The sequence below is a fragment of the Neodiprion virginianus genome, chromosome 7 (genome assembly GCF_021901495.1).
Source record: "Neodiprion virginianus isolate iyNeoVirg1 chromosome 7, iyNeoVirg1.1, whole genome shotgun sequence".
NCBI classification, from domain to species: domain Eukaryota; kingdom Metazoa; phylum Arthropoda; class Insecta; order Hymenoptera; family Diprionidae; genus Neodiprion; species Neodiprion virginianus.
The window spans coordinates 20,601,333-20,612,209 of NC_060883.1; positions in this window are offsets into that span (position 1 = coordinate 20,601,333).

The following is a 10,877-nucleotide window of genomic DNA, read 5'->3' on the forward strand; positions in this document are numbered from 1 at the left end:
TCGGGTTTCGCATTACCAAAGAGGATGCTTTGTTGTGTTTAGAAACTGTAGAATAACTGAGAGAGAGAAACGGGTTTATTATAAGTCATGGGACACCGCGATCCCCTAAGGACTATGCAACAAGTACACGTAAGGAAGATAAACGAAAGAAGGTGAATAAATAAATAAAAAATAAAAAAAGAGAAAGAAGCTTTTAATCGCCCTGTATTATATATATATATAAATGAAATATGTAATACGTATAAATATAACGTACGAGGTAAAAAGAATATACAATAAACAATCTGCAGAATGAGAAATAGGTGATAATGAAAAATAGGTAATAATGATAATCGTATCGTATATTATAAGTCAATAGGAGGAATAAACAAAAGTCAAACAAAATAAGTTAGAAATTACATGAATAATAAAACAATTGGGGTAAAATGTAAATAAAAATTGAAACAATAGTATAAGGTAACGAAATCGATTAAAATACAATAAATTTAAGGTGTCAACGAAAGGCAGAATAAGAGCATAAATATGAACACAAACATTAAAAAAAGAAAAATTCTTCCGCAAAACGTTTGCCTCGGCACATACAAACAAGAAATTTTTTCTTAAAAAATGAAACTTAGTCTTTTTTCATTCAACTTTTCAACTATCATTTTTTTATTTGCACAGCCGAGAAACACAGTGTTGAGTACAAAATGAAAACTATAGTTTTGTGCAGCTACAAATATGTGAAATTATTCTTTTCAATTATGGTTACTCGCTTTATTTTATTTTATTTGACAAGTTACTGCCGTAATTGAATGTTTCATGGCAGCGGTAAGTTGACGTTGATCAGCCTTGTTTCTCGGAAAAAAATTTCATCCAAACAGAGTTTAATGTTGCGAAAACTAAAAGAATTAATATTCACAATAATAGTCACACTGATTAGTTACTTGTAAAACATTTTTCTAAACGGTGATTCAAATTTTTTTTAACACTGAGCGAAATTTTTAGATCCGGTTACCGCTCAGTACTTAACTATTTTCATTTTTCACCACAATCGAAAAATATAGTTCTAGGTAGAAAATGAAAATGACCTAGTTTTCTAGCTGCTACCGGAAAGTCTAGTCTCCGTTACTATTCTTTCTCATTACGATCGCTGTTGCTATATTTTCTTGCAACTGTTGCGAAAATTTAATGCTTGTGCAACGATAAATTGACGTTAAAGGCTTGTTTAACTAAAAAAGTAGAGTAAACCTCAGAAACTGATTTTGCGTTGCAATAACCAAAAAAGGATCGACGATAGCGCAAAATGTTTACGCGTACCTCGTTTTTCGCAACTCCAATAATATTCAAACAGTTTTTCTTAACGATACCTGTTTTACTAAATTTTTCTAGTTACTACAACGAACGAAATTTACCGAGTGTAGTAATCCCGGTCAATTCGCCATTTTAAAACCCGTATAATCCATTTTGTTTTTTAATTCTTCTCCACGGTATCCCATCTCTCTATCTCCGGGGAATTTGAATCATAATTGATATTCCGATTATATTGAAACGGATTGAATAAACGCTTGTGCGTGTAATTAATAATGGAGAAATATGAAATGTTTCGGGGTCCGACGACTTGATCAGTAACACTTTAATTCAGCCCTGTCGTAAATATCTCGGTTGTATTTTCCATATCTCTGCAGGGAGCAGCGGCACCCGCCACTTTAGCAATTTGCATATTGGTAGTATTTCAATTGGTAGCAGGGCATGCCGCCCAACTCCGGCTTTCGATCTCCCGGCGCGTGGTTTGGTCATCAGTTAAAAGTTGGCTCTGCATCGGCCAACATTTACAGAGCGAAAAAGAGAGAAAGAGAGAACGAGAGAGAGAGAGATGGGAAAATAGGAGTCGATATGCGTTATTGTTTATCATTTTCCGAACCGGAGTCACCGCGGAAAAATAATCCCTGTACAGATATGATGCGGAGGTAAATTGGGGCAAGCAAAATATGGAGAGAAAAAATAGTATAAAAAATACAGTCTCAAAGGTAGGAAGATCGCATTTATCAAAAGGTTTCAATTGAAATTTATAACTACAAGGGTAGCTTTTAAATAAATTGAATATTTGATAAGTTCGGTCTCGTCATTGAAATCGGGTTGAAAAATGAAGAATCTCAGATTTGGGTAGTCAATGAAAAACTGTAAAATATGAAACAAATTCTAAACGTAAATATAAGATAAAAACGTGAAATGTACAAACGCATTTTTGAGTCTCGCGATTTAACAATTGATTGAAATTTCCACTATCAGTAAAGAAGAAAAAAAAAAAAAAAGAAAAACGCTACCACATGATCTTAAAATTTGATTTCACGTTGACCGTCATTTTTACGAATCCCCGCAAATTTACAATGATTTCTTCACATCCCTTGGAGAATTAAATTCTCGTTCCAAGAGCGTACAAAGATTAAAATCGTCGCGTTGAAGCCGGGGAGTTGTGGTGAGGTTGGGTTAATTAGAGGAAAACTTGAAGGGAATAAAATACCGACTACTTTCCACGCCCCGAAAATTTGCGGAGCTCTTTAACTAGGACGATAAGATTTGTGGCTTAGCTGTTGTGCTGCTCGTTGAGTAAGCCACGCGGCTTTTCTCTGCTGATCCACCGCCCCCGGAATTTCCCCCCCCCTTTTTTTTTTTTGAATTCTCCCCAAGTTTGGCAATTTCGGATATTTAGGGCGGCCGGGGAATCGTCCGCCTCTCGATCTGATGTATTTATTTATCCGATACCAACGCTGCTGCCTACCAAAAGTCGGGAGCGAGCGGAGAAAACCCCGGAAAACTGGGAAAGACGGCGCGAACTCGAATAAGGCACGCGTCCAGACGAAAGGGGCGGAAAACACAGTGGAAAAGCTTTGAGCGAGCGAGGTTGATGCATCGCTTTTCAAGACTTTACCCTTTTTCATCCCTCCTGGAAGCGTGGATAACAACACGGAGGATAATTTAATACTTTATACCGTAGGGGGAAAAAACTCGGCGATTGAATGAATGCAAAATTTCTTCAACACCCCTGAGCAACAGCTTAACATTATAGAATATTCAATTATAGGAAAGAAACTTTGTATTTTTTACCTTTCGGAGGTTAATTAACGATGAGAAATAAAAACGTGAAATGCTAATTGTTTAAACAACATTTAACCTCGTTCCTGATACTTGGTCGCTTGTATTAAATCGATGCTTTCACGAAACCCGGGGACCAAAGTTCAAAGATAAATAATCAGGACCTGCCTTGATCACCCTGAGTTGATTAACATTTGACTGGCAGATTAGCTACATCCGTACAAACACGTGTTGGATACTGATTACCGCCAGATATAAGCATATGTATGTGTGCGTTATACTCGGTCATAATCACCTCGGGACTAATTAGGACATCGATAAGGGTCGACGATTCGTGCCGAGAGAAATTATTAGGTAAGCTGATAATCGCGCAAGTTAATCATCGGGCTTCGAGAATTCTGTATATTTTTTTTTTCACAATTTTATTTTCAATTACTCACATCTCAGGCGGTTTTTCATCCTCGACGATCTCGCTGAAATTTTAATTTTTCTCTATATTTTCAATGCCCGAAACTTGTGAATAAAAAAAAAAAAAAAAAAAAACAACAACAACAACGAACAATAAGGTAAATTTGTTTCTAAAGGAATTATTTACAAATTTTTAGAAATCTAATTGTTCTTTAACTTTTTAGTCCATCACAGTATTGTTTTTATACATGTTAAATATTTAAAGATTTAATCAAATTAAGCTAATTAGGCTCTGTTAAAAAAATAAATACTTGGATTATTTGAAATTTAGATCATCAAAAATTGTCAAAATAATACGATATTACCATTAAGAAAAACCGATAAATCACGTCGTCTGTTTTAAGTTATGAACAACCGAATTTTCCTCATTTCGTACTAACGATTTTCATAATTTTTTTTCTTTATTGATAAAAAAATCTTTCAATAAAATTCAACTCGATGATAATTGTGTTTTTCTCTCATGCAAGGGGTTTAAAATTACCACTATCACTTTCATATTCCACCTTCATTCCTATCCCGAAACTGGACCTTGAAGAACGTGATTATTCTTGTAAAGCCTCGGTCGATGAAAATTGTTGATAATGAGAAGAACGGAAAAAAAAAACAAAAATAAAATGAAATGAAACCACGACGTGACGGAAGGGTTTGAAAATTCCTGTCGACCATTTTAGAGTAAAACGAAACGTCTGTGGAGAATTGGAGGGAAATTTTTTCACCAGAATATAATAATAAAGAACGTTTCGTTTCGTCGGAGAATGAGGATTTTTAAGTTCTCCTGGGAGGAAAAAAGTATAGAGAGAAAGAGAGAGAGAGAGAGAGAGAGAGAGAGGCGGGGGGATGGAGTTAAAATTTAACCATCTGGTTGATTAACCGTTATTCAGAGAAGAGGAGTATATATTTCCCCGGCGCAATACCTCTCCCGTAATCTTGCCTCCTCAGATGGCAAGCTGTTTTCAAGTAAAGTAATTTTTCCTCACCTCTCCGCATCTCGTAGGATCTTGCAACCAGCCTCCGAAACGAATCACCACCCTTATCTTTTTTCACCCTCCTCGCCTCCCTCCCCCCCCCCCCCCCCCCCCCCCCCCCCGCCTCTTATAAAGCAGCAGCAGCAGCATCTGAGAAAAGTAAACATTATCATGACTACAGTCTCAGCCGAGAAAAGAAGCGGCACATTTCTTTTTCCACTGTAATTTATACGCAAGGAATGTAATTATCGCTTTAAGGAGCTTTCGCACCTTCGGTGCACAGAAAATGATGCCAAATTTTGCAAGAAAGAGAGAGCTTCGTTGATTAGTTTTTCGAAGATGAATATAAATCGATTCTAAATATCATCGCAACATCGATACAAGTATCGTACCGTAAATTTTTTGAAATTTTTACAGAAGATTGAATAAAGATTCTGTCAACCATTTTTGAGTAACAATTTATTCTCTTTAAACGATTGATTTTCTCGTCTGAAAAAATATTGAGTCGAATTGTTGATTTGGATTGATTTTTTTCCTTTAAAACCGATCTAATTATAACGTAAAAAACGTATTTTATGATCAATCGTTCCTCGCGTTTTTCTTCCTCGAAAAATTCGTCCAGCGGTATGAAAATAAGCAAACACCGCATATTTTCACTCGTACATTAATTCAACAGACCTTCAGTTGTACCCGGGTGTTTTAATTATTCGGTTTTGAATCTTTTGACCGGTCGACACGGAGCTTCCGGTACCTCCCAAAGGACGAGAGTTTTCCAGCTCGGAGGCAACTACTTTTAGACCCTGCAGCATGCCCCCCTTTTACTACTGAAACTAAAACTAGCTAACCGGTTCTTATGTGTGCAGGGGCACGTTGTACCTGCGCGTCGACCAATTACTTCCACTTCCGCCCCCTGATCGCCGTACCATGGACACCCAGGGCTGCTATTGTGTCCCTATTTCCCATTGTGCGTGCGGCAAAGGCGTTCGAGTGGATATTAAAGCGCGTAAAATTTCACCCTCGAAATGTCGAGACGTTCGGTACAATTTACCGTAATCAGTGGCGCAAGCCCCGGAAAGCGTAAATAAGAAAAAAGAAATATAAAGAATTTCATTTTTCTTTTTTTTTTTGTCAGTTAAACTTTCAAGGATTATAAATAATTGTGATTTGTGTACTGTGATCAGCAAGTTGGAAAACTTTTATTGGGATGTCGGGATCGTGGGTGGAAAAAAATTGATGAACGCGTATCTACTAAGACTGACGATATTAATCCTGTTGCAATTTTGTACAGATATGGCATCAAATTTTCTCAGACCTGATAGTAAAAATTAAATAGTTAAATCTCAGCTTAGTAAAATTAGATCGAACGATTAGCTTGAATTATTACTTAGCAGATTTCATCAGATGAATAATATACAAGCTTTAGTTCTAAATAATACATGGTCTGAAAAAATGGTCTATGATATTGGATTCGGATTACAGAATATTGAATTGATATTAAATTCAGTTCGCAGGATCAAATGTTTGATGAAATAATAATCGCACTTGTCAATGTATCAACCGAAGTACGAGACTCGGGTTAATTTGTGAAAATGGCTTACTGTACGCACCTCATCAGGTCTCTCGGTTTCGATTCGCAGACGATTTTATACGACCCTTCATACTGCTAACACGAGGTAACGATCAAAACTGCCTATTAATTCTGTATTAGCATAACGTTCTTCAATTATTGGTATTCGTCATTAAATGTAATTTGGTCGAATGCTTCCGGGCTTGAGTACATACATATATGATGCAATTATGTAGAGAATCGAAGGTAATGACGAGGGAAAATGCGAGAATTTATACATTCCCCTATTTCGTTGCTACGAAAGAGTTGGAGGATCGATTCGCTGTTGCTGTATGTGTGGGGTAAAGGTATAAGGTGTACCTATATTCGTATCGTATATCAGAGATGTAACATATACATGTACTGTATATAGAAGAGAGTGTAAAGTATAAGAGATAAAGGCTGAAGGGCAAGAAGAAGAACAAGGAAAAACCGGAAAAACTTTAGGGCGTAAAACATTAAACACTGGGGTGCGACGAGGCAGTGATTGAGTAAGACCAGAAATGCGAAGCAGTCGCTTTCGCTTTGTAAGCCGCTTTGCTGACGCTAAAGGTATAACGGAAACGTACCACTCAGCCGAGGTTTTCCGCAGGAAAAACAACAGGGGTTTTAAGCAACCGCTCTCGCCACCATGCAAGCCTAGCTTCAGCTTCTTCTTCTTCTTCTTCTTCTTCTTCTTCTTCTTCTTCTTCTTCTTCTTCTTCTTCGATGCAGGAACTTCTTAGCTTAGAGGCACCAGCCCGAGACGCTCCCGACAGGATCACTTTCCCGTTTCTCTAGCCCGACTTCCACGCTAGACACTTGGGCATAAAACATCCAGACTGTCGCCGTATAAAAGAAACTCATAGTCACTTTTGGGGCGATCCTTTTGAAAAACTGTTTTCCTTTGCTTTACCCCGAAAACAACAGTCCACTAGGAGTTGACGCTGAGCTAATGGCTACTATTCCCAACATCACAAGTACCTCCAAATGATGTTGGCACTCGTTTTATCCAGTAGATACATGTATAACGCCGTTTCTGAGTACAGATTCCGATGCCAACGTTTTACCGACAATTTAGCCGCTTCACAGCTCAGACTCAAACCCTCCTTTATCGATGATATCGATGAAATTTACCGATGATCGATAAAAAGGGTTGATGTCTAATTTTGAACATCGTTTTCAACAGCAACACTCTATGTGTTCATTGGTTATGCAACGGCAGCTCTGATCCTCTAACAATGAGGCTATACTATAGCGATTCCTGTGAGGCAAATTATGGCGGGTGCTGGGTGAAATTAATGAATGGTATCGTTGAATGTTTGATGCCTCGGCGAAGGTTCTTTGTTTATCGACATGACGCTCCACCTGCCACTAGTTTAGGTTTCTGGAGCGCGAACTGGCAGCTCACAAGTGTACCAGTCATACTGAGCGAGCAAAGTTCGGTATCGATTTGCAATTAGGGTCTATCTAATCGTACCTTTTCATGGATCGAGTCCGCCTTACGCAAAATTACCACTTTGCTCGAAGCCGTGTCAACGCTTCTCGAGAAGTTATACAGAGCGGGACAGGATGTGGCAACATAAAGGGAATTCCGGAACGCTTGAATGCGAAACTGCGAAGCACTCCGGTTACCGCTGTTGCTCTCGTTGGGGATCGAGTGTCGCACATTCAGCGGTGGATTTGTTGCATAAGAATATCGGCAAACCGCGTTTTACGAGCCCCGAGTCTTTTGCCAAAGATTCAGTTGTATTGACGTGTTCACAGATTGGAATTTTCTCTCACCGAGCGACTGCCTCCTCCGACGAATGACTTTTCGCATTTGCTTAGGAGAGTGGGAAAAACATCCGTAGCCGAGTCTCGACGAGGAAATTGAATATTTTTTTGTCAATGTGGGTTAGACTGTTTTAAATTGGGTGGATTTTTCTTTTTTTTCCCCAAAAACAAGGTTTACTCGATATTTTTTGTTATATTACAAAAAAACCTACCCAAGTATAGGATTGAAAAGCTCACGTTTAAGAGGCACCTCATACCACGTGACTCTTTCCTATTCGAACACTCCAATGTGGGTACGTATACCTGACTTTGGCTAACGATTCACTTCGCTGCACGATTTTATTTTTTAAATTCTAATCTTCCCTTTCCGGGAGCTGATATTCTGCAAGCTCCGGCGAAAATTGCCAGCTAAATTGGACGAATCCGTGTAAAAAATCCATCCCCAATGGCTCGACCTGATTCATTCCGGAGAAAAACTGGCTTTGAAAGTGATCGATGGACGGCATCATACGTTGCGGCCTTTTTCACACTCACTTATTATTTTTCTCAACAGTTGACGCGTGTATACCCACGTAGGTACGTATTTCAAGTTTATTTCATTTCGGTACGGAAGGCAGTGTCCCCATGATTTTGATGGATGATGGATGGATGTACGAATTGGTTGAATGCCTATAGCCCGTTAGGGGTTCGGGGTTTCGCCGCGTTATAACAACTCGAAAAGTCAAGTGGGTCTCGGGCCGCGTTATTGGCTGTAATATAAATTACCCGGAGCTCGACCTTGCGCGAGGTTTCTCCTTTCATCGATAATTAATATACGTTGGGGAATTTTCGTTGTACAAGATGAAAAATGAAGAATAACCATATTAATTATAAAAATGTTCGTAAAAAGAATTTTCTTTTCTTTTTTTGTTCGTTTCATAACAAGTAACGGTGAAATAAAAAATTGAAAAAAAAATAAAATAATGAAACCACGGAAATAATCACAACCGCCGATTTCCTTTCGTGCGCTTCTTTGGCGTTGAGCAGGGCTCATTGGGTTGGAGTGAGTGTACATAATTTCTCAGAGAAGACCAATTACTCGCCATTATTACATGTATCCATTCCAAGGGGTTTCTCGGCTGCTCTTAGTTTCCCGTAGAAGCACGCTAGGTATCCGAATAATTAAGCATTAATCGAGTTTCTTCATTACCCCCCCAAGACGAGCTGCGTCTAAATCACGTTACGACCCTTCCCTCTGTCTCTCTTCCACTTGGCAAAGAACCGCTCACTTGGTTCTCTCCACTCAGGTTAACAGAGTCGCCATGCAGGCAACGGGTGAAATCTGGTACCAACTGTGCAAGTCTCTCGGTCCTTCGTTCCACTCGCCATGCTGCGGCTCCGGCTGCGGCTTTCCATCTCCGCTAACCACGTCTTCAAGTTATGGTTGCACCGTTCTGTCCACGAAGTAATCCTTCTTGACTACCTTCGCCTCCTTCAACTGCGCCGCAATGCAACTCTGAAGAGGTTGGTGCTCGCCCTAATGGGACATAACCAAAGGGAAGAAGAAAAGTAGAACCCTAAGCGGATAAAGACTCGGACCGTTAGTCTCTCGGTTCAGAAGCACTCGAGTACCACTAAATCTTTCCTAGATGTTATATCGCTGAAATTAAGCCCTGGTCTGGAATTTGACCAAACATTTGACGCTCCAAGTTGGAATCTGAATTTTCCTTTGAGAAGTTAATTCGTTTCAAGCAACTGCAGAGCTTGAAGTAAACTCGAACAACTTCACGCGATATCAATTAGCAGTTTGATGCGAGATCGAGTTACATATCTACTCAGAATAATTTCGCGTATCAAAGTGAATTCGCCTAGCCTGCCATGTCTTCATACAATGACTTTGCACGATTTTGCAACAGACTCGAGAGGTAAATTGGAGCGAGGTACTGTATCACAGACTCCTTGGAAAGTGAAACGCACCGTAGCGATTTCGTTATACTAACACCGATATTCTCGAGACTTTGGAAAAAAGCCTCTCCATATCGGGGCACTTTCCGTAACGCACTGAGTGGGACATAAGTAAGTACGTACCTATAACACATAGGCAGAGGTGTGAAAGCTCTCTCTCCTAATTGTCCTTTGTGAGGTGTGTGAGGATGGCTGCTGACTGCAGAGGAAAAGGGCCGGTTGATTGGCTCGAGGACTCGAAGAGGAGGAAGTAAGTGGAATCGGGAGAAGGCGCGACTCGAAGTGAGTGATATTCGCTCCCGAGGGAATAGCTTGGTAAATGCGCGTTTAGCGCGAGCCGCAAAGGAGCCTCATTCGCTCCTTCGATTGCCGGGGATCTTAAGGAGTCGGAAAATCACTGGACCGGTTTCTTTCTCCGGTCACTTGTTAGGCGAACGATTCGCCCGAACAAAAGGCCAATCCCAAGTATATGGACCGACGATTGGTGCCGGTCAAGGTTTTCGGTTGACGGGGGAACCAAGACCCGTACTTCGGGTCCTCCTCATTGTCCGCGGCAAACCGCGTGGGGGGTAAAAAATCTTACGACTTTCTTCCCGTGCTCCGAAATTACCTGCTTCTACTCTCGAGCCTCTCTAGGATCAGCAGCATCCCCCGCCTCTCTCACCACTTTATCTCCTCAAGATGTACCGCCATCCGATATCGGCTGATCAGATTCACCGTGACGCGCGGCTCGGATTTGCGGTCGTCGACCAACTCCGTCGCGCAGCTCTGCGGAATTCGCAGATCTTTTGTCCAGGACGAGAGTGGCTAATTTCACCACGACCACGAGGCATGAACTGAATGTTCTGCAGAATTCCGCCGAGTGCCGAAGGGGAGAAAATTTCATCTCACGGGCTGCGCAATATTCCCTTTCGTTGATATATTCTGCATGGGAACTGGCAATTATCGAACCGGGATTTTCAATCGCAGATGGCGTATGTATATTTCCATGAAAATACGGACGTTTTTTATGCGGTAAAACTCGCTGCGTCGAATGAATCGGACTCAATTAGTGCGATAAGGGG